Source organism: Eubalaena glacialis, chromosome 14 (assembly GCF_028564815.1).
Source record: "Eubalaena glacialis isolate mEubGla1 chromosome 14, mEubGla1.1.hap2.+ XY, whole genome shotgun sequence".
Classification (NCBI taxonomy): Eukaryota; Metazoa; Chordata; class Mammalia; order Artiodactyla; family Balaenidae; genus Eubalaena; species Eubalaena glacialis.
The window spans coordinates 38,436,357-38,460,100 of NC_083729.1; the positions used below are offsets into that span (position 1 = coordinate 38,436,357).

General features: G+C 45.3%; 1 protein-coding gene across 3 annotated transcripts in view; it reads left to right on the forward strand.

Moving 5' to 3' along the window:
- Positions 1–23,744, forward strand: part of PRKCE (protein kinase C epsilon) — a 508,978-nt gene that overhangs the window by 153,006 nt on the left and 332,228 nt on the right. The gene's annotated exons all lie outside the window — the stretch shown is intronic.

Genomic DNA, 23,744 nt, shown 5'->3' on the forward strand with positions numbered 1-23,744 from the left:
AGAAATGGAAAAGAGCAGGATACAAATTAAACAAAGCACCACTCCCGTTCCATCTCTCCCCTGGGGAAAGATCTCCCGGAGCTTGCAGCTGCTCAGCATTCGTGGCCCTCTACAGTCTGGTGCAGTGGCTCTCACAGTGTGGTCCCCGGCCCGGCAGCACCAGCATCAGCATCACCTGGGAACTTGTTAGAAAGGCAAATTCTGAAGTTCCACCCCAGACATCCTGAATCAGAAACTCTGGGTGTGGAGCCCAGCAAGCTGCGCTTTAACAAGCCCACTAGTGCACACACAAGTTGGAGGACCACTGCTCCAGCCGCGCCCCTCCTCCCAGCCCACATGTCTGCTTTCTCTCGCCTGCTGTTTAACACAAACTCTCTGGTCCAGCCAGACTAGTCTCCCTTTTGAAAATACAAGGGACATTTCTACTCTCACTCCCTTGCTGTGCCACTCCCTGCACCTGGAATGTTCTTTCTTTTACTTAATTGGGATCTTACCTATCCTGCAAGGCTGCCCTCAGAACTCAGCTCACCCAGGGTACTCTGAGTCACCCCAGCCTGTAGTGGTCACTCCCTCTCTGATCATCTGTAACCCTTAGCACCCTACCTACTCACCTCGGCTTTTCTCGCCGGTTAACTTCTCTGGAGGTTGGTCTTGTCCCAAACTTGAGTTGTAGGTGGCTGGCTGGCAAGGAGTGAGCCTTCCAGTTCTTTCTTTCCCCTTCAGCATTCAATGTGTGTTTTACCCTGGTGAGCACCAGTGGTAGACACTCAAAATATAACTACTTGATCAATGACATTTGTAGGTTTAGAAGTTTGAGAAAAGGAACTGTAGAAAATTGTCAGGGGAATACTGTTCCTGTCATCTTTGATGGTACATCGCGATCAGCATTAACCAGCACAAGAAACTGTTATTCCCTGCACGCCTGGCTTTTCACGTGATTAGAGGAAACTCAACACAACAGGTGTTGCTAGAGAGCTGATTAAACAATTATCACCCCTCCCTGGCTTCCTGTTTGTGTACGGTCTAGAGAACGAAGTCACCAATTCCGCCAGCCCTTCCTCTACCAGTGAGCTAGCTGCCAGGGAGCTGCCGGGACTGGAGCCCCCCCGCTGCCTGGGGTTGGGGGTGGGCGCGAGGATTGTCTCTGCACCTGGCCCTGCTGAGCTGAAGATGCTCTCAGGGCTGCAGAGACTGTGTGTTGCTGAAAGAAGTATATACTTTTAGGCCTGGGAATCATCTAGTCCAGTCTCAGCTGAGGAATCTGAGACCCAGTGAAGGAGAGCTAATTAGGAGCAGAGCTGAAAGGGATGATTCTTCCCTGATCCTAGCTTAGTGCTTTTGCTCCAACTGTACTCTAGATTGGCACGTGTAGAACTATAGTTTGGGGTCTCTTTACATATCCTGCCCCCTACCCACTGGCAGGCCAATATTTCTAAGTCATGACTGTACCCTGCCCTAGTCTACCCAGAATCTAGCACCGGTGGTACTCATCCATTCAGGTGACTTGTTCCCTCTGTGACCTTGTGGGTATGAGATTGTGAGTGAACTCATCGCAGGCCAGGACCTCGGTCTGGGTGCATCCTGGACTGATGGGAAGGGCTGAGACGCCCCCCACCCCCTATCCTGAAACTCTACAGGCCTTCACATAGGTCCCTATAGTTTTCTGATCTAAATCTTCTCAGGAATAAGATGGGGTCTAAATCAATAAGTTTGTGTTAGAACCTGGACAATTGAGAAACTTGTGCTGATTTGTTACCCTGTAGCAGGAATAGTAATTAAATGTCATTCATGACTCTTTTTGATACTAATGACCACTTAGAATGTGACCTGAAGAAGCATTTTGAGTAAGGGCTCTGGGGGGATTGATTAATGATGTCTGCCAAGAACAGTCTAAAGGAGAATTTGCAGCTGCATAAAGATGAAATCGCGACATATTCTATTAGTAAAAATTTCTCTTGGAAGTCATTTCACTGTTAGGTTTCACTCTAACAGAAAACTCCAAATAACAGTCACTTAAACAAGACAGACATGTGTTTTTCTTACACATAAAAGTCTAGATGAAGTCCAAGGTGGGTGGGGTGCTCCCAGGTCTCAGGTACCCGGGCTCCTTCTGTCTAGGGTGGTCTCAATCTTATTGTCCAAGATGGAACTATCTGTGTTCCAAGCAGCAGGATGGAGAAAAGGGTTATTAAAGGATAATGTTTTTAAAGGTAAAATCATAACTGTCATACAAATGTAAAAATAAACACATTGTAAAGATGTTATTTAACTCAATTAATGAGGGAACTAGTAAGATGTCATAGTTGGTTCAAAGGAGAGCTGAACACATACACATATAAAGGCCACCAAGAATGCTGAAGTGAACTTAGATGCAAAATGGATCAATATTCACTGTGATATCAACTTCATCTCCACTGACATAATTTGCATTTTTATGAATGGGGCTCATTTGTATTACTGACAGTACTTGACCACTCACAGAGTTGTAAAGTAGCTCGAAGCCAACCAAAGTCTGATATAATGCAGAAGTGGGCCCTAGACAGGACACCAGTAATTATTTTTGTTCATTTCACAATGTTTCCTGGCAAGATAAAGATGAAGCAAGTAAAGGGGGTACATTTGCTTTCTCTCAAGGGAAGTTCCTAAAAATTGCCACATATGCATTTGCTTACATCCATGGCCAGAATTTAGTCACGTGGCCACACCTAGTTGCAAGGGAGGTTGGGAAATGTGGCCTTTATAAAATTCTCTCGTATGGACGAAGGGGAACCCCGATATTGGGGAGACCCAGCAGCCTCTGCCTCAGCCATTATCTATGGTTGTTGCATCATTGTTCTTAATAGCAAACAGTTGGAAGCAACTAAAGGTCCATCAGATAATTTGTGGTACATCCATACAATGGAATATTATGTAGCCATTAAAAGGAGGGAGCTGTATAAGTACAGATGTAAAGATCTCCAATATAGATTGTTCAGTGAAAAAACACATACAGAAAAGTGTGCATAAGTCTACAATTTTAGTTGGAAAAAAAATGTATGGATATGCTTGTAAATACTTAGATTCTCATTGAAAAGAATAAGAGAAGGGAGTAACAGTTTCTGGGTGACTGGGGACCAGAGAAAAAAGGGAGTCTGACTTTTCATTATAATTGTTTTTTGGTACTTTCTGAACCTGAGCAATGTTCATGTATTATCTATTGTCAATAAAATAAAACAAAAGTCACCATCATGTATGGCTTGAAGGAAAATTGGAGTTGGTCTGAGGCTGGGAGGGGGTAAGGTTTCTAAATTGTTACAGTAGGTCATCCAAGTATGGAAAGAAGAGGGAGGCTTGGAGAAGAAGAAGATGGGCCCTTGAATAAAAAGCCATGATAGAGAGTCTTTTCACTGCACACCCTTTTGTGATTCTTGAATTTTGAACCACTTGGATTTAATATTATTTTAAAATGTTGATGCTATCTAAAAATATTGGAAAAAAAGTTTAAATCTTTTGACCCCCATCAGCACTAATTTAAATAAAATTTTGAAATTATGGTAGCTATTACAGCTATCTCCACACCTCTGCACATCCTCTCCTATTTATCTCTATCTTGATCTCTATCTCTATACCCATCCCCATCCATATCCATATATTCCTATCTGGGGGATTCCACTACAGAGCAAATCTCCTGTCAGTGTTTGTAGTCATCTCTTCCTAAGGTGGGAAGAAGAGTGAACCAAGAGATAGGAAGCCTGGGTTTTAGCCTTAGCCTCAGCCTCAACCCAGAAAAGCTGTGTGACTTTGGGTGAGTCATGCCACCTCTCTGGGTAAAGGTTCCGCCTCATTAGAAGAAGCTTACACACACTTGTTCTACTTATGTTACAGGAACATTCTCAAATTTGTGTTTGGGGGAGAGGTGATCTGTTGGCGCTTGTAAAAAATGTAAAGCATTGTTCAAGTGCAAAGGACTATTATTACCCACTGACAGAAGAAGCCACGGATCTCAGATCTCAGATAGGAAATTCAATCGTAGGCAGCAGAGAGGCTGTCTGAAACGTGAAGCCGAAGAGTGAACTGAGGAACTGTCTGCCAGTAAGACTAGTATTTATGGAGCACTGGTGTGTGTCAGCACTGTGTCAAGGACAGCAGGGGGTGGGGCATTGGAGTGTGATGGTGAAGAGCGCCAACTCCAGGACTGCTGGCTCCCCTCCCACCTGCTGGGTGACCTCAGGCTGGTGACTTAGCCTCTCTGTGCCTCAGTGTCCTGTACAATCGGGGTAATATTAGTGCCCACCGCATAGGCTCATTTTGAGGATTAAATGAGTTAATAGATGTATGAAAACACATAACAAACATGCCTGGCACATGATCAATGCTATGAGATGCTGTGCCTCAGCAGGTGATGGTCATGAAATGTGCTATTGATTTGTAAAGTAGCCAGCGCAGGGCCTGAAGCCCATGGGTGGCCTCACGGTAAGCGTGGTGGTGGGAGTGAAGACACAGAAGTGTTAATAGCATTGTTCTCTGCTCTTGTGTGACTTACAGTCTAGTGGAGGAAAGACTCCTGTGAAACAACGCACACTGGCAAAATAACAGTATACCAGGTGAGTATTTTAGTGTCCAGCGGGCATATTAGAGTCATGAAGCTTTGTCAGGGTAACAAGGAGGGTTTACTTAACTCTCTTAAGGAGAGTTTTTAGCTTGGTTGCAAAAAACACGAAGGGCAATTAGAAGAAAATGGCTATTGGAAATTCCATTTCTGGGTTTCCTGGCCCCGCTCGCAGCCCGGGAATGAGCCTCGTTGGGGATGGAGTTAATAAGCTCTTGGCGTCTAGTTCCAGGCTGCAAAACTTCAGGGAATTTGGCATTATTTCATCCAGTGTGCTGATCACCAGCCAGGAGGCCACTGCACCTTGCTGAGGCGTTTCTCTGAGGTCCTGGGCTGGGCTCACAGGCTTCCCTCTGCCAGGGCCTTAGGGCTGGCCAATCGCGGGTCATTTTTTAAAAGGGCCTAAAAGTGACCCCCGGCTGCACGAGCAGGAAGGGGCTCTTGGGGTTAATGGCTGGAGGGGTGCAGATGGCTCTCGCTGGCGGCTCTGGCACGAAGCAGATGCAGGTGCTAACGAGGACAGGGTTTGTCCCTGAGCGGAGAGGAGGGGGAGGGGCAGTTTCGTTCTTTCCTTCCCTGTGCCCAGCCCCCAGCAAAATGCATGTGGGACATGAAGGGACCTCAGGAGCCACCCCTGCCCTTTTACAGAGGAGAAAATTGGGGCTCAGGGAGGTGCGAAGAGGTCACCCAGAAACTTGGGCCAAAGCAGGCCCAGCGCTCCGGCCCTCAGAGTCCCAGTCTGGGCGGGGAACGGGTGGGGAAGCAGGCAGAGCAGGGACCAGATGATGGCCAGTCAGGAGTTTTCCTCTGCAAATAGAAATAACCCTGTAGGGTGTGTGTCAGGAATCTTTGAGATGGTGTAAAGTACCTGATATGGCTCACCAACTACATGCCCCAGAATGTCTGCATTCGTTCTCTACTGTTAGGGCATAAATACAGCTGAGTTTAGCTGCCTACCTGTGAAATCTAAACCTCCAAGAGCAAGTACAGTAACTCAAAAATGAGTATAGTTTCTGTGAATCCAACACGAACCATTTCAATTGACACTTTTCAGGGAACAGAAGCCCCATGGTAAGCAGAATAATCAGAGAGGGCCCGTCCCGGCCCCCCACCCCCAGGAGATTAATTTGAGAAAAAAATGAGATGTGAGTGCAGGTTGGAGTGAGTAGAGGGTAACCACCCCCCCAGCCATTGTGATGAGGCTTGTGGTGGCCAGGAACCCGGGCGTGACTTTGCCACCAGGTTGAGAAGAATCTTGAAGTCAGAGCTGGAGACTGGAAATGGCAAACTGGTTGGGTCTGATCAAATTCAGCCCACCAGGAAGGATGTGGAGCCCGCAGACCTGAGTAACCCGGAGGTCCCTGTCCCCCTGCCCTGCAGCCAGGGACTGTCAGGTGACTTTGCAGAAGTGCTCCCTGCAAGGAAGCCAGCCTTTCCAGGGGACAGCTGGGGAGGTCAGAGCCCTGCCTCTTTCCAGATCTCCAGTTTCATTCCTGGCACCACTGCTGGGGTCCGGGCTCACTCCTCCTCCAGTGGGATTTTAGGAATCTTTCATGCTGAAAACCGGGAAGGCAAATAAAACTCATGGAAAAAATATGTAGCTGTATGTGCAAAAGGAGGGATGGATAGTTCCGCATCCCCACCAGTTTGAAAGGAAATGTGCAGCCCCAATTCTCCTGGGGTCTGGGCTGCTCGAGGGTGCAAGCCAAGCATCTCGATTCTTTCAGGCCTCAGGCACATTCAGGAGGGGCTTAGGCGCCAAGAATATTTGGTGCAGCAGAGTTGCTGAAATGTCCTAGCCCTGGACAGTGTCTTGCAGGGCACTTTACACTCTCTGGAGGGAGAAGTGGAGAGGAAGAGGGGGGAGGAGAGAGGAGGGAGAAGGCGGGAGGGGAGAAGTGGGAGGGAAGAGGGAGGAGAGTTTTCATAGCACCTCAGCCACAAGCTGCACTTGTCCGGATGGCGCCTAAGGAGGAGAAGAGACCCAAGAAGGGGTGTGGGGACGCCCTCCCACGTCCCAGGCTTGGAGGCTGTGACAATATGATTTTTCCGCAAATGAACCTACAAGGGCATTGGGTTAGGTTTTAACTTCCTTTCGGCTCTAAAGCTCCGTGCTCCTGGTTTGAAATGGCTCCAGTCGTACCCATTTAGAGCAGGGGATCACAGGTCTGTGTTCCCACCCTGCTTCATACAATCAAGCATCCCCCTCTCCCCCAGAGGAGAATTACCCAGTGGTATAATTTAGTTCCCAAGCCAGAACCTCATTACCATTTAAGAAGGCACTAATCTCATAAGAGGATTATGCAGGAAATTTGATACAGAAGTCCTCACGCCCAACCACCCCCACCCCCCCCCACCCCCCCACCCCCCCCCCCCGCCTTCTCTTCGGTGGTCAAGAATATGACTTTTTTTTTTTTTTTAACAATGTTCAACAAGAAATGTGTTTGGTAAAGTGCTGGTTCTAGAACCAAAAGAAAGCAGTGTGTTCTTTGAGGTGTGACCATAGCAGGCGGGCTCCTGACTCCAGGAGTTTTGAATCCTCTGCCCCAGAGCGCAGGTGGAGTCTTCCCAGACTCCCCAAGAGGTCCATCCTCTCCCTTAACCGAGTCTTACTGGATATTGTTCTTACTTTGCATTTCATTGCCTCCTTTCAGCTTTCCAACCTTGGATGCTCTGTCATTTTCTTCCTGGGTTCCCTCCACTGGCCAAAGATCACATCCTTATCAGTCACTTCAGAGGGGGGAGGGGGTGGCCTAAGTGAAAATCCCTCAGGCAATTGTAAGCAACCCAAAGTTCAGCCAGAGCCTCCAGCCCCTGTGCAAGGAGAGCGTTTTATTGATAGAATATTCCAGCAAATATACCACTTTCTCTATTTTATTTATAAGAAAGAACTAGGCGATGTGGCTGAGGGGTGACATGGAGTCGGAGTAGGAAATCAGCCCTCCTGGTTGTTCCTACTAGTAGAACTTGCGCCTCTGCTTCCTGTTAGATGATCTTGGGTAAATCATCCTCAAGTTTTGATTTCTCCTCTGAAAAATGGCAATGATGGTATGCGCCCCACCAATCCAGTGCCTGCGCTGGCATGATGGATGTGAAGGCTTATAGTCCAAGTGAGATAAGGGTGTTAACATGAGCACCTCCATGAATCTGGCAATTAAGGCAAGACACATCCCAGGTGGAGATGGGTCTCTCATTTAACCATTTTCTCTTGGTCCGTGAGGAGTACTGAAAAGACACGTCTTGATTTATATTTGTATTTATTCATCTGCTTGCCTATTATCACAACTACTGAAATTTCTACTACTGTCATCGTCTGGCACCGCGTAATACGGAGGTTTGCTGTGTGGCCTTCCCCGGTGAATGTATGATCTCAGGATTCTGCTTTAAAGGCCCCATTTACCTCTTCCCTGAGTCCCAGACCGACTTGTGAATGGGGAGGGACAGTTTGTCCTTAATGACCAGGCTGAATGGAATTTGTGCTCTCTCCCCTGGGCTGTGGTAAGGTTTAATGTTTTGGGGGTGCCCTCTGGACCTAGGAAGTCATTCAGTGATTTGTCTTGGGGATGAGACGAGGTGCACTTTGTCCAGGATGTAGAACACAGGTGGATAACTCGGGACCTCATTATCCCTCACACCTAGAGGTGTACTTGACTTTCTGTGTCAACTAGACAGAAGCAATGCCGCGCTGGCCAGACTCCAAACTTCTTGTGAAACTTCTGGCTTCTGTTTGTTTTGTTTTGTTTTCAATTAATCTTTCTTTCCTTATCCTTAGGTTCCTGCCATTTTATTATTATAATTATTTTTCAAGTGCCAGGACTTTGTTTTTGGCATGCTCTTGCTTTCTCTTCTGTCCTCTCATCCACACCCCTTCTCCCGTCCCTGGCCCCTCCGCATGCTGTACTGCGTCCCCATCCGCATCCATCAGATGCCCCTTCCCTGCCTTCTGGTTTCCCCCATGTCTCCTTGGTCTTCCTGTCAGCCTCCATTTCCTTTTCCCTAAGTGTTAGAGGGTGAACTGGCCCAAGGTGTGAACCAGGGGGTAAGTGTAATTCCCTTCAGAATTGTTGCACTTTAAAAGAGAATGTTTTAGAGAACGAAATAATGATACTACTTAGTGTTGATGAAAATGTAAGAATTTATTCATACACTGCAAGCAAAAGTACAATTTATGAAATCTTTCAGGAGGGCAATATGACAAAAAATATCAAGGACTTTAAAAACATGCATTTCTCTTGACCCAGCAATTCCACTTCTAGGTAAGAATGATCATAGATAGGTATAAAGGGTGTTCTTCTTAGTGTTGCTTAAATTATTGAAAAGCTAGAAAATAAATATCCCAAACAGGAGTATGTTGTAGATACTCAGAATTAGTCAAGTTAAACAATTGATTAAAACTTGGCTCATCCATACTCTGGAAGAGTGTGTAATCATGACAGTAGAAAACATAATGAATAAAATGCAAAGATTTTCAAGATATATTAGGTGGCAAAGTTTGCAGGTCATATCTTATGTTTGGTTTGGTGACTCAGTGGACTCTACCTGGGTTTGAACCCAGGCTCTGCCACTTACAAGCTGTGTGACCTTGGACATGTTTCTTAACTTCTCTGAGTTTCAGTTTCCTCATCTGTAAAATAAAGGATGAACAGTACCTACTCGGGGATTGTTGAGAGGATTATATGACTAAAAACATGTAAAGTGGTTAATTCCGTACCTGGCACACAATAAGTATTCAATACGTTAGCTATTATTATTAAAAAATCACTCATGCACACATATACATACACACACAAACAGCTATGAAAGGCTGGAAGGAATATATTGCAAATTATCTACGGGTAGTGAGATTATGGTAAATTTTTTTTCTGTTTTATTTCTCTTTTTTACAGTTACTACTGTGAGCTTTTGTAATAACAGCTACTAAAATCCTTAGGGGCATAGAAAGTGGGGGGAAAATGATTGTTCTGTAAGGAAATTACTCAAGTGACAGAATGTCTGCAGAGAGTGTGTGTGAGTCTCTGTGTGTGTGTGTTTTGGGTAGGAATATGCCCCAGGAGAGAGACAGGCCTCCCTCTGGCACTCCTCTCCACCACCAGCTGCAACACTATCCTTTCGAATAATAGCAGTAGCTAACTTCTTATTGGGGGTTGCAGGTCACGTGCAATAGGGCTTTACAGTTTGCCAAGCACCAACTTTCAAATATCTTATCTTTTAAATTCCTCAAATAACCCTCAAACTCTGCTGATCCTGAGGCTTAACTGGGTTAGTGGCCTGTCTGACACCACCCTTAACAAAGGAGAAGCCAGGAATGGAGCCCTGTGTCTTAAGGCAAGGGCAGTGTTTGCTCTACTTGCCTGCAGAGAGCCGGGAAGAGCAGGGCCAGCTCCCCGCCTGCTCTCAGGGTTCTGGGCAAGCAAGAGGCAGGGTTTCATCCAGCTGTGTTAAGAATCAGGAGAGGCTCAGTCTCCTTGGAATTTCTCCTTGTTAACCCTGGAGTCCTGCAGAATTTAAATCAGTTTGGTCTTTTAAGTATGAAAGGAGTAAAGAAGGTCAGGCATTGATTTGGTGACTTTCTTCCTTTGGGTGCAGTAGGAATTTCACAATCATTTTGCATAGGCAGTCGGTCCATAAGGTAACCTTGATTATCTGTTACATAGAAATGGAGGTTCTGTTTTTATTTTTTGGCATTCATAGGACATGTTTTTGTTACATCAAAGTGGTCATTCCAAATATTTGGGATTGAAGGCGTAAACAAAAATCAATCCTGTGACTTGTAGATTTCTATCTCTTTGGCTTCAGAAGATGGATAGATAGTCTGGCTGCCCCACACCCCCTTCTGGATTTGAACATTGACTTTCATCTGAGCCATAAGAATAACATTTACGAGATCAACACCCCAACGGAAGTTTTAGCAAAGAAAGAATAAACTACCCTGAGTCTCAGTCACCATAACAGATGTTTTGCTCAGGAAGGACAGGACTGATGGGCAAGTCTCAGAAGCTATGTTATTAAATGAGGACATCTAAAGGGTTCATCTTACACTTTGGGGTTCAACCCTTTACCCTGATTTTATCCTCAGTTTTTCCCATCTGCCTTATCTCCTTCCCAGGCCGGCTCTTGGAGCCCACAGTTTGAATTCGGAAGAACAAAAGACTCAGTGAGCCTGTGGCTTTGGTGGAGACTGACCACTGTAGTTTTAAGATGAGGAGGCGGAGACCTGTTTTTGATCTTTTTAATACCTTGCTTTCTCCTCTGCCCTGCTTCAGCACTCACCACACATGTTTCCAAAACACGTATAATGATAAAAACCTGTATAAGCATTATTGTATTTGCCACCAAGTGGATCCAGTAGCTCACAAGAAATCTGGGGTGTTGGCTGAGGAGAGGAAGCAAGTGAGATCAGTTCACTGTGATGCTTTGAATGCTTGAATGGATATTTAATGTTTGAGACATAGGAGGTGAAAAAAGGAGGTAGGAAAAAAAAAGGATTTGGAACGTAGTTTCCAGTGACAGGAAGATCTGTGTTGAGGGTGAGGCATTTGCTTTTGTGCCTAAATAAAGCAAAGGAGAGGAATTAATAATAATAACCACAATGATGCTGATGACGATGATAATAATAATAATAAATATTTACTCTGTCAGGCATAGTTTCTATGCGTTTTATATAAATTAACAACAACGCTATGAGGTAGGTAATGTTGTTATCCCCAGTCTGCAGATTGAGAATGAGGAATAATTGACTTGCCCAAGGTCACACTGCTATTAAATGGAGCTGGTGCTCAGGAAGTCTGGCTCCCAAGTCCACTTCCTGCACCATGTGCTATGGCTTTACTTCTTAAGAACTCACCTGGCTCAGAATGCTGCCTTTCCTCTGGGGCGGTCAGGGAGAACACCACTCTTGTGAGTCCAGATCTAGAGTTGATCCAAGGGGACACACTGTCAGTTACAGCCATGGAGCTGAGTGGCCATTCTGTCCCTCCAAGCCTGGGGTTTCAGGGATGATTCTCTTCTTCCAGCTCGTTCTCTGCCAGGCTGACTGGTTGTCAGCATGTGGTTTTTCCTGTTCCTGGACTGGGGATGAGAATCCAGGTGATGGAAAGGCAGCACACACATAGTACGGATGGGATGTGGGAGGTTGGAGGATGGAGGTTAGTTCTGGATGACACCGTATAGCAAGGTGGTTTGTGAAATTGCTCTCCACAGAGGCTCGAGAGTCACCAGTGAAAGCTTTGAAACCCATGTTGGTGAGCTGGGGAGTGTGGAATATAAAGCAAGTCATAATTCATTTCTCCTATAAAGCTTCAGACCTAGCTCTCTGGGTAAATGAAGAACAATGGTAAGACTGCAGAGAAGCAACAACACAAGGAAATAATTGCATCAAGATGGGTGTGGGCCGTGTCATTGCACAGCCCACTGCCTTTGTAATGTATGGATCTGGTGTGGCTGCTTCTTTGAAAAGTAATAGGGAGTTTAATGGGGGTTGGAAGTGATCACTGGTCTGGAGAATGCAGATGGAAGTTGGATGCGGCACTTTTACAGGACTGAGATGAGCTCAGCAGCAAAATAAAGGAGAATGTTTTCAGGGGGTTGGACCCAAGGAGTGAATCTTCAATGGGATTTTCCAGCTGAATGTAATGGAAACGTCACGGAGTCTCAGTTTTTCTGGGTGTTACATCATTTAACAAACAAGGGTTTATTGAGCACTTTTCAGCAGTGTTGCATGTGCTCCCGGTGGGGAGAGGGGACTCTCCAGGGATGAGCTACAAGGATATAGGAGAAAAAAAAAAAAAAAAAAAGGATATAGGAGAGGACCTGCCTTTGAGGGACCCCAGTGTTGAGAGGGGAAGCAGATTCAGGTGGAGATAGCCCTGAAAGTTTAGGTAGATTTTATTTGGGCTTTTGGTGAGGGGTGGTTTGGAAGGGACAAAGTGTGCTGAGGAAGGGAGAGTGGGATGCGAAAGGCCTGGTACAGTAGGAAAGCAATATGGCTGAAACATAAGGGGGTGGGAGAAAGAGCTGGAAATTCCAGTTGGGGCCCAGTTTTAAAGAATGTTAAATGCCAGCAAGAGAAATTGTGACTTGCGGCAGTAGGAATTACAGAGTTGAAGATTTTAACTTTGTTATTTGGAAGTGAGTTCCCTAGGGGGCCTTCTATCCTCAAGTCTTGATTCAGAACCCGAAGGCCATTGAAGTTTTCAAACTGATAGCTTCATTCTCTTCATTTGTTGAGTTCTTGATTATTCTAAACATTCTGGTTTATGCATGATTGTGGCAGATCTCTTCCCTGCCCCTGTGGGAGTTTACAGTTGAGGCAATTAAAGCTCCAAGAGATTGTCCCGGGTCATGTGGACCTTAGTGGCAGAGGCCAGAGTGAGAAACTTGGCCTTCGGGCTCTTCTCCCCCATGACAACGAACTGAAATCCTATGAGGTCTAGCTCCCTCCCCTACAGAGAGCTTGTTTAGGCCTGGTGACAGATCACCTTACACAAGACTGCATAGAGCCAGCATCTCTGAGCCTCAAGGGTTGGGGGAGCCAAGCTCAGGGTAGAGAAACGGGGGAGCCTCTGGTTCAGAACTTCTAAGGCTAGTCTGGGATAATTCACCCCTTCAAGCTCGCCGTTTCCCCCAACCCTTACCCTGTGGTCACCTCATAGGCTGTAGTAGACACACTACCTTTTTGTGCTATTTAGAAACTGGTTGACATATGGACAGGAGGTGTAGCATTTAAAAATTATTGTTTGTGTCTAGAGTCAGTTTACTCAACATCGAACACCTAGAAGTTGAAGGAATTACCTCTCCTAAGTTACAGATGCTAAAGGAAAAGATGGAACACCACAGCCTGGAGTGGAAGCAAGCAACAAATAAATGTTTATTGAAGAGCTCCTTTGTGGGCTGCTCTACGAGGTCCTAGAAGCTGAGGGATAGGGGTGGGGGTTAGGGAAGAAGGAATACAGGGCGAAGGTGATGCCCCTGAAAAAGTACCTTTGGGGACTGGTAATATAGGTGAGAAGAGAGTTCCTGACAACCTAAATGACGCTCCATGCCAAAGGAGTGGCCCAGAAGGGCGCAGGAGGAGCCTGGAGGAGGCAGGCTGGGTCCCAGGAAGGAACGCATTGGAGCCCAGGGTAAGGCACGTGTTGGGGGGCTTGGGCAGGATGGTGGCTACATGAGCCTGGCTGCAGCACCAGGCATCTGTGGTGGCAAATAAGGAATAAGAGGAACACGGCACAGTGTAGAAGAAGTGGGCTGCCATGTTGAGGAACTGAATGTCATCCTATGGGCAGAGGGAAGTTTTGGTGAAAGAGGCATCATTATGATGACTGTATTGTACATCAATGGGTTGGGTTTCCAGAAGGGTGGATTAGTGGAAGGAAGATCTAGGAGCTACTGGGTGGATTCTATTCAATATGAGGACTGGCACCAGGGGTGAGCATGGAGCCAAAGTGTAGGCACAGAAGCTTATGAAGAAAGTTTTGGGGCTCAGTGACTGATGAGATAGGAGGGGCAGAGTGTGGGAGGACCTGGAGACGGCTCCAAGTGAAGGGCCTGGGAGAACGGGCTGCAAAATGTTCGGGCGCTCGTCCAGCGCTCTCTCTTTCCCAGTTCTTTGTATATATTGTCTCAGAGGTTATTGTGTTAAGTCAGCATATATCAGTTATTGTGTATATCAAATACGTATGTATACAAAGGCACAGGGAGACAGGAAAGCTTATGTTCCTGTCATCTCCAGAGGGGAGAAGAGTAATTTTGTAGTTTGGGGAAGGCCCATGGCATTTTAAGAGCAGCTGGTTTCCAGAGGATGAAACTTGGGCCAACCGTGGAGAGAAGCGCTGTGGCTCTTGGGAAAAATGAGAAGGCAGCCCAAATTGTGCACCCACGAGTGGCCCCAGTAGATAAGGTTGTAAGCGGGTGTAAGCCCGCTGGAGCTCCCCCCTCCTGCCTGCACAGTTGGGGTTGCCTGTGGATGAGTTTGTTGTTGGAAGTGGAGGATAACCGCTAGGGATCCCCAACTCTGCACGGCTACTTTCTTCCTTTTTTCCTGGGGATGGATGCCCTGTATGTACTCTGAGCAGTAGAGAGCTTTATGCCACTGGGCTTTGCACCTTCAACCTGGTTAACTCAGGTGGCTTGGCCATTGAGGTGGTGGTAGGGGTGCAGCTGGGGCTACTGTGGGTAAGAGATACAAATCGATGTCATTCACTGAATGAGTTGCATAATTAGGGGTTAAATCTTTCTCATAAGACTGACTTTTCTCTTTCGATTAGGAGTGTTTGCTTTATAACCTTCTCTCTCAGTGAGGAGAGTTGCTTCTTTTAATTTTGGCAATGATTCCCTTATGCAAAACATAAACTCATGTTAATAATTATCCTTATCCCCTCTAAGAGGTCCTAAGACTGATAGTTAATGGCCCAAACAAAATGTAACACCAGGTAAGTGAAGTTCCTCTTGAGTCTTCTGATTGGGTCCTGGTAGTCACTTCCCTGTAACTGACTCCTGTTCCCCCCACACCACCCCAGTTGCCCAGGTGCCATGCCGGGCCTGGGGAGACAAAGATCCATGGGAAACTGTCCCAGAAGAGCCCAGGCTCCCGCTGAGGTGGCTCCCCGTTGTCAAGCCCGGCGCCCCAGGTGGCTTGGCAAAGAGTGAGGTGAGCTCCATTAGGGCTCTGAGCATTGGAGTGAATTCCCGGGACTGTGATTCTTAAGGCTTGAGAAGCTGGCCGGACAACCACATCCTTCCCACTGCCTTAAGCAACTCCCCTGGGACTGCCAGGTTTTTCAGCAGTAACTTTGATCCTCTGCTCTCTCTGGATGAAAAGAAGTTGGAATTTGTTGGAAAATATTTCACACCAAATGGCTGAACTATTGAAATCACTTTCTCAGGAAGGCTCTGGCAAGCTTTGGGTCCCTTAAGTTAGGAAACCTGTGATTCACCCTTAGGTTTGTGAATTAAAGACTCAGAGTAACTTGACTTGCGAGAAGCAAGTGGTGGATTTTCTCATATTTGACTAATTGGGTGCTAGGGTCTATGTTACACTCCAGGAGATTTACTCACAGTGACAAAGTCGTCGGGGGAGGGGTGGCAAGGCAGCCATGAGTGGGCCCTGGCGGCACCTCCCCACCCACCCCGCCATCCCCCAGCTGCTTGGTTTGATGCTCCCTGCAGGCTTCCGAGGGGAGCGTCTTCCATCCGTCTGTGACAGAGAACTTAAGGTTTTCCATCCCTTCCTCTGGCTGCATTTTGCTTATTTCCCAGGTTGTCCTCCGAGCCCAGTTCCACCTCCGAGGGCTCGCTGGCAGCCGCAGAGGCATCTGAGATGTGTGTGCTCTGGGCAGCTGTTTCTATTCTTGTGCTGGTGGAGTTTTTGTACAGTAGATACCAGCCAGAGGGTCACAGCCCCGGGGGTGCATGAGGGCAGGGTGTCTGGCTCGGCTGACATGGCCCAAGCTTTGCACTCCCAGGGCATATGCCCATCGGATCGCTGGCTTTCCCTGGGCACCGCCGGGAGGTTGGCAGGCTTACTTCATACTCTGGAGGCTACCACAGCCTCCGTCCCAGCAGAAGGCTGACTTTGCACACTGGCTTGCTACCGGGGCACAGCCTAGTGTGGTCATATGGAAGCTTACTGGGTTTAGTGGTGGTGAGGTTATCTCCAGGCAATCAAAGCAAATCAGGGATAATTTGCAGGCTTCAGCAGGACAGTCACATTGTTAACACAATTAGTTCCATTAATCTTTCCTAATCATCTAAGGTAAACAGATGGCTTTTGAAGTCAGGGAAAACATCTCTATGAAGAAAGGAAAGGATGAAGTGATCAACTCCTTTTTTCTTCAAAGCACTTATCATTGTGAATCCTGACTAAAAAAAAAAAAAAAACCAGCCACCGCCTACTGTATGTGCATGAGAGGATCAGGGAAAGGACTTGGGGAGTCTCTTCAGAGGGGCATGAGAAGGGCCAGATGGACAGCTGTGGATTGGGTTTATTCATCCGATGTCCCCTGTGGGGCATTGGCTTAGACTGGTTGGAACAGGAGGTGGGAAAGGCTTGGGTTACGTGAGGTACCCCGCTCCCCAGTTAAGGTCTTTAAGAAAGGCTAAGATGAGCTGTGGGACATCGGTCCAGTTGGGGTATAGAAGTGGTCCACTTTCTCCCTCCCTTCCTCTTTCCCTCTTTTCTTCCCTTCTCCTTCTCTTCCTTTTCTTTATCTCTTAGTATGGAAAATTTCAAACACCTACAGAAGTAAACCGAGTAGAATGATGGATTCCTGTGTATCTACCACCTAGTTTCAACAGTGATCATGACCAACGACCAGTTTTCCAGTTGATGATATTTAATTATCACCACCCCCTGCCTCTCTGGAGATTTTTCTTATTCATTGTATATTGCTCATCTGTTTATGAATGATAGGGCTCCCGGAATTTCTCGTAGAGGTTTCTTGTCTCTTCTTTTTTTTTCTTCCTTAGAGGTCGAATGGGCCAACAATTTAGGTTGATACGGAGGTTTTCTGATCCTAGGAAGCTGCATCCAGGGCAGGAGAAGTGGATGAGGGAGGTTGGGTCGTGGGGCCTGGGAAGACAACAGAACCTGGGTCCATTTGGTGGTCTAGAGGGATGGGTGAGTGAAATATCTTTTCATTTTTATTTTTAACTGTTGACAAGGCCACTTATCTGCAGCCAAGCCGCGCACCGTGGAGCACATTTATCCACAGGAATGAACATAGGAATAATAGCTTCCATAAGAGCAGCTACCTTAGCCTCACCTTTACCTGGCTGAGGTTCTAAATCCTCTCAACCCTTTCCGGTGTCTTGCCTTAGAACACACAAAGGATCCTCTATGGGAATCTTGTGCCTCTGTACTCTAAGAGGGCAGCTTGGATGGGGGTTCAGGCACCCAGCCTCTTGCTCCATTGTTTTCTTGCAACGAGCCTGGGACTTGGGGTGCCTCACTGCAGCCCCCCTGCCACTACGTCCTGACTGAATTTAGAGTTGGTGTGTTTAATGGTGGGGGGAGGGATACTCAATCTGGTAGAGCAACAGCAGCAGACAGACAGGCTTCCCAGAAACAGGAAATGCCTTTATGCGAACTTAAAGCATTATTTCAGTTTTTCTACAGTTTTTTTTTCTCACCACACAAACCCCACCTTGCAACAGATACAGCCAGTTAGTTCAGCGGTGCATGAAGTCAGTGTCACATCAGGCTTAACAAAAACTACTGTGTGTGTGTGTGTGTTGGGGGGGGGCGGGTAGAGAGGTTTTCTGCCTTCTCTTTTTTTTTTTTAATAAATTTATTTATTATTTTATTTTATTTTTGGCTACGTTGGGTCTTTGTTGCTGCACATGGGCTTTCTCTAGTTGTGGCGATCGGGGGGCTACTCTTCATTGTGGTGCGCGGGCTTCTCATTGCAGTGGCTTGTCTTGTTGCAGAGCATGGGCTCTAGGCGCATGGGCTTCAGTAGTTGCAGCACGCGGGCTCAGTAGTTGTGGCTCGCGGGCTCTAGAGCACAGGCTCAGTAGTTGTGGCGCACGGGCTTAGTTGCTCCGCGGCATGTGGGATCTTCCCGGACCAGGGCTCGAACCCGTGTCCCCTGCATTGGCAGGCGGATTCTCAACCACTACGCCACCAGGGAAGTCCCTGCCTTCTCTTTTGAAGACATAGAGAAAGCTAAAAAAACAAGGCTTTTATCATCCCCAAGTCTGGGGTGAGTGTGCATGTTTGGTGGTGGTGGTTTGGAGGGAGGAAGGTGGGAAGTCAAAGCAGACTCCACCCAGGGCGGTCGAGGTTGGACCTCTGTATCGAGGTCTTTCTGACATCTGGGCAGGTCCCTCTGGTCTTCCCAGTCTCTATGTGTCCTCCTGGCTCAAACTACAGATCCACATCCCTTATCCAAAAACCCCCAAGGCCAGATTTATTTAGAAATTCAGACTTTTTTGTATTCTTGAACAGCGGTCTCCAACCTTTTTGGCACCAGGGACCAGTTTCGTGGAAGACAATTTTTCCGCAGACCGGGGCCGGGCAGCGGTGGTTCAGGCGGTAAAGCAAGCGATGGTTCAGGCGGTGATGGCAGCGATGGGGAGCAATGGGGAGCGGCAGATGAAGCTTCCCTCACTCCCCCGCCGCCCACCTCCTGCTGTGCGGCCTGGTTCCTAACAGGCTGCGGACAGGTAGCGGTCCGCGGCCCAGGGGTTGGGGACTCCTGTTTTAGAAAGTTATTCTGTATATTACTGAATACATAATATCTCCAGCAGATTCTGGGGCAGTCCTTTATGAGGAAACAAATTAATATCTTTATAACCCAATTGTATGACTATTTACACTAAGTGGAATAAATGGAGACAATAAATAGCCATGTGTCAGCTTGGGTCACGGTTTGTGGCCAAAGGATTTTGACCCAAACTTCAAAAAAAGTCCAGGTTTTAGAGCATTTTGGATGTCAGTGTTGTGGGTCAGGGGTTTCGGATCTGTACTGTCTCTCTGCTAGTGACTTCCGAATTCAGATCTTAAGCTTGGACCTTTCCCCTGCCCTTGGCTGTCTCAGAGGTGTCTCCAACCGTACCTGTCCAAACCCTGCTCTGGGTGCCCCACTCCCGCCCTGCCCCCCTCCCAGTCCTCTCCTGCTCGGCCAAGGACAGCTTCATGTTTTGCTCAGGCTCCAAATCTCCACGCTAGCCTCGAGCCCTCTCATTATCTTATACACTGCGTCCAATCCACCGGCAATCCTTTCGGCTCCACCTTCAAAATATATTCAGAAACTGACCACTTCCCATCACCTCCACTATCCCATCCCTTCCTAGCCACCATCATCTCCCCTGGATTATTATGATAGCCTCCAACTCTCACCTGGATTATCACGATAGCCTCGTAAGTGGCCTTCCTGCTTCCTCACTCGCCCCTAAAATTTATTCTCCACACAGTAGCCAGACTGATCCTGTCAAAGTGTAAGTCACAGCACGTCACTTCTATGCTCAAACTCACCTCTGGCTTCCCATCTCGCTCAGCGCCAAAGCCCAGTCCTTACCATGTTCCACCTCTGTGACCTTGTCGCCAGTGACCTCCCTCACTCTGCTCCTGTCACTCCATCTCCTACCCTGGCAAAGGTCAAGTCCTCTCCCACCTCCCTGCCTTTGCACTTGCCCTTCCCTCTGCTCGTTACGCTCCTGGTATCCTCCCAGAAATCCGCAGGCCTGACTCCTTGAGTATCAGGAAGGCTTTCCTTGATGATCTTAGGTAAATGAACCCTCAGTCACCAAACCCAAACTTTGAAATTTGCCTTTTGACAAACAAGACATGAAATACTCTAAAGGGAAACCAACAAAAGGTTCAACACGTTAGAAAAGATCTATTAACTAAAACTTGGTTCCAGTTACGTCTACTCTGGGCAATGAACAGAGCATTGACTATTCTAAGGATAGACTTGAAAAATTTAAACTTTATTTTCCTTTGATGCCTCTGAAAGGCCGAGGACTTTTTTTGTGCTTGGACTTTTTTTGTGCTTTCTTCTATTTATTTCAAGCCCTGACTTCATTAATTCATGATTATAGATAGCCCTAAACTATCCTCACAAAGTAGATGGAATTCATAGAATCCCTCCCATATGGTCTGTATATAACATGACATACTTGTGATATGTCTTTTCTGTGCTTGTCCAAAATATATGGAAATCTGATGTACACAAGAGAAAGCCACAAGTTCAGAACTATTCTGACATTCAGAGCTTGGACAATTTTCTGATCCCCTTTGCTATGTGCTTCAGGAAATATCTTCCCTTCTAGTTCAGTTATTGGTGTGGTTTCAGCACGTGTAAATCTGATTTGTGAGTCCAGCTTCATTAGCCTGTTCATTTTACAATGCCTGCAACTTCATAAAGGTGTAGAAACCAAGCAGAGAATTATAAGGAGAGTTCCCCATTTTCAGAGAATAGATGGTCCCTGCTTTCATATATTACTTGTACCTGAAAACCTATGTATTCATTTATCTATAGGAAAAACCCAGTTGAACATTCACACATGCTCATTAGGTTACATGTTAAGGTAGGCTTTATCCCAGAAAGCTGGAAATTATGTCAGACTTTATATTTATATCTTTACTATTTTGATACAAAATCTAAAAGTTTTAAAAATTTAATGTTTTCCTTCAAAATTCAACAGAGTCAACTGATGAACATCTAATTGAGGGTAAGATTTTGCTGATGTTGACCTGCCTAATAAATTCCATTTTCCTCTATATTACATGTTTGAGACCTATGCTTGGTTTTCTTAGAACCAGCATTTTAAATTTTTTATGAATTAAAAAAATTATTTGTCTTATAGGACACTGAGGACAAATGGGAGAATATATTCCAAAGAACTCCTGTAAAAACAAAGATGGTGACACTGCATGGCTAGGTGATAGCACAGTATGGTTATATCATAGCAGAAATGTTTGCTCATTACCTGATTGACCAAGTCTATGTTGTTATGGAAGTTTATCACATACAAGGTAGTTTAAAGGTTAACCGTGTATAAGGTATAAAAATGTGGGCCACACCACCCCACAAAAATTGAGGAAGAGCATCGTACAGAGAAGGACATTTGATCAAAGCAAAGGATTTTTAAATGAATGTGTTCTATTTGGTTGAGCTATTGAAGCTTCTCTTAAGATGTTCTAACTGTATTCAACTGAGGAATATGCCTGGCTACTAACCCCTCATAACTGATGATTAGGATTGAGTAGTGCTGTGAACCATTTGACCAGAAAATTACACTTTTAAAGAAGTAAGTAAATTTAACATAATTTGTCCCATTTTTAACTTGCACCTTAAAGAATTCTGCAGTGAAAATCGGAACAACTGAGTATCTTTTTTTTTTTTTTTTCCAGCTATGGTTAATTTACTGAGATGCCTGAGTAGGTTGCTTGACCTCACTGTGCTTCAGTTTCCTTACCTGTAAATGAGGGGACTGAGCCACATAATGTCCTTCAAGCAACAAGTTTATTGTTTGATTTTTTTTTTTATCATAAAAGTTATAATAGAAAGTAGAAGATTTAAAAGACAGTTTAGAAAAACTATGGATATGCACAAAGAAAAAAATCACATTATTTTACTCTCCTGTAGATAACTGGTTTTTTCCTTTGTATGTGTACCTACTTACACACATTTTATTTTTTTAAAATTGGATCATAGTATATATATTCCTTTATAATCTCATTTTTCCTCCACTTTTAATACCATATTTTGAATATCTTTCCATGTCATTAAATATAATTCTGCAAGATTTTTTTCGTGATGGCATGGTATCTAATGATTTGAATATGCTATAATTTATTTAAATAGTTTGCTATTATTGGACAATTAGTTTCTAATTTTACGCGCTTCAAAATGTTGTAATAATGATCTCTGTATTTGAATCTTTTTGCACATGTGTGATTTGGGATAAATTCCCAGAAATGGAATTGCTAGGTCAAAGGATTTTTGTTATATAATGCCAAACTACCCTACAAATTTTGTGCCAATTTATACTTCATTAGCAGTGTGTAAGGGGGCCTATTTCTCCTCCACTCTTACCAGCCCTGGATAATATCATTTAAGATGATGAGTTTTTGGAATTTTCATTCAAGGTGGTCTAGGAGCAAATATGTTTATTGCTTTGCCTACTCAAGATCCCATTTAGATAACAGAAAAGGAATAAGGTGGGGGTGGATACAATTTTATAACTAGTAAGTGAGCAGAAGGATGCCATCATTAAACTATTTCAGTGAATTTCTGGGAAAAGAAAGGAGAGGACAGGGTGGAAACTACGGAGCAGAATAGAAGTACAAAGGAGCCACAGCCCAGAACATGTGCGGGGGGCTACCGGAGCCTAGCCTAGAGCCAGCTGTTCTGCAGGACCCTTAAGGAGCTCTGGGCATGGAAACTGTAGTCACCCCAGAGGCAGGAGTGAGATGTGCAGCTGAAAGCAAGTGACTATTTGAAAGTCTGTATGTGGCATGTGTAGTGAGTATACTCACTACTTTCACTGCTGAAGGACCTGGAGCCAGACCCTGACCCCCAGAGTCAGAAATTGGAAGGTTCTTTTGAAAAGCAACAGAATAATGGTTTGGGGAGAGCTATCGTAGATGGTGGGGACCTCTGCTATCATGGCCAGCTCCCACTCTGTAACCCTGTGTTCACAGAAATAGGTTGTGTCCATAAAACCAAAAAAGAAAAGGATGCTGTGAGGAGAAAGAAGCTGCAGAAAATAAGAAGGTGCTTCTGGAATCTTAACATACTATTGTCAGAAATAAAAGTTCAGTGGAAGGGTTGTAAGATATATTCAAAGAAATTTAGAATATGGACTAAAAGGAGAAAAGAGATGGAAATATATATAACAAATAGTAAGAGACATAGGGATTAATTCTACTGGTCCAATAGCCAAATAATGGGAGTTTCATACAGAAAATGAAGAGGCCAATAGCAAAGGACAAATTAGAAGAATATCTCCCACAAATTCAGTGAATCAAAAGAACAAGTACAATGAATCAAAAAAAGATACCCTGAGACATATCATGTTGGAATTTCAGAACACTGAGGATAAAAAAGATGCTAAAACTTCTAGAGAGTGAAAACAAAACAAAGTCACATACTAAACAACAGTAACCAGGCTGACATCAGAGTCCACAGGCAATATTGATGTTAGAAGAAAGTTCTGATAGGTAATGATTTTTTTTTTTTTAACCTAGAATTCTATATCCAGCCAAACTATCAATCATGTGTGAGGACAAGCATGCAAGGTCTTAGAAAGCTAACTTTCTATGCACTCTTAATCAATATTTCAATCAGAATGTACTTTACTGGCAAAAACAAGGGAATAACCCAGAACAAGGAAGATGATGGATTCTAGAAACAGTGACTGCTTCCAGCAGAGCAGTGAAAATAAGTCGCGGTACTACAGCTGTGCAGGAGACCAGAGAGCAGTCAGCCCAGATTAGGGAAAAGTGGACAGTGAGGGTCTCCAGAAGGGCAGACCCTGAGAGAAGGGAACCCAGGGGAAACTTGAGGATCTGAGAAAGGCAGTTGGTAGAGTGAAAAAAAAAAAAAAAAAAAAAAAAGAATCCATTCGAATTTGATGCTAGGTATATTCTCCATTGAGTGGTAGATGAGTTGTCACATTGGACCTGTGGAAAAGAAAGTATATGTGATATCAT